The sequence below is a fragment of the Penaeus monodon genome, chromosome 33 (genome assembly GCF_015228065.2).
Source record: "Penaeus monodon isolate SGIC_2016 chromosome 33, NSTDA_Pmon_1, whole genome shotgun sequence".
NCBI lineage: Eukaryota > Metazoa > Arthropoda > Malacostraca > Decapoda > Penaeidae > Penaeus > Penaeus monodon.
In genome coordinates this window covers 21,050,641-21,051,277 of record NC_051418.1, presented here as the reverse complement: position 1 = coordinate 21,051,277, position 637 = coordinate 21,050,641, and positions in this window count along the sequence as shown.

The following is a 637-nucleotide window of genomic DNA, read 5'->3' as shown; positions in this document are numbered from 1 at the left end:
AATAACATAATGTAGGAGAGAGGGAAAAGGTCACGGATCATACAAACCCTTGACCTTTGACCCAGCAAGGCATAACAGCTATCGCCCGGTCGTAACGGTGACTGCTCATTAGGGTATTGGAGTGGCATTGCTTAGGGTGAGTAGGGTGACAACAGAGTGAATGAGGGCGACTTTGGCTTGCCTGAATAGTAAGGGTGACACGCCAAGGGTGATGAGTGAGGGTGACTGACCAGGGTGATGAGTGAGGGTGACTGACCAGGGTGATGAGTGAGGGTGGCTGACCAGGGTGATGAGTGAGGGTGGCTGACCAGTGATGAGTGAGGGTGACTGACCAGGGTGATGAGTGAGGGTGACTGACCAGGGTGATGAGTGAGGGTGACTGACCAGGATGCTGAATAAGGGTGACATTGGATAGGATTATAAGCAAGGGATAAGGGTGGCTTCGCATTTCTGCTAATCGTAAGTGCTACTTCCTAGAAGAGGATGAAAGATAAGGTGACCTGCTATTAGGGTGAGGGATTAGGGTGTCGGACTAAAGTAGAAGTGAATCGTAAGGGAGATTTCTTGATAGGGTGACTAACTAAGAGTCTTGCGGGTGGCCTTGGCGAGGGTGAATTGACCAGGATTAATGGGGAGG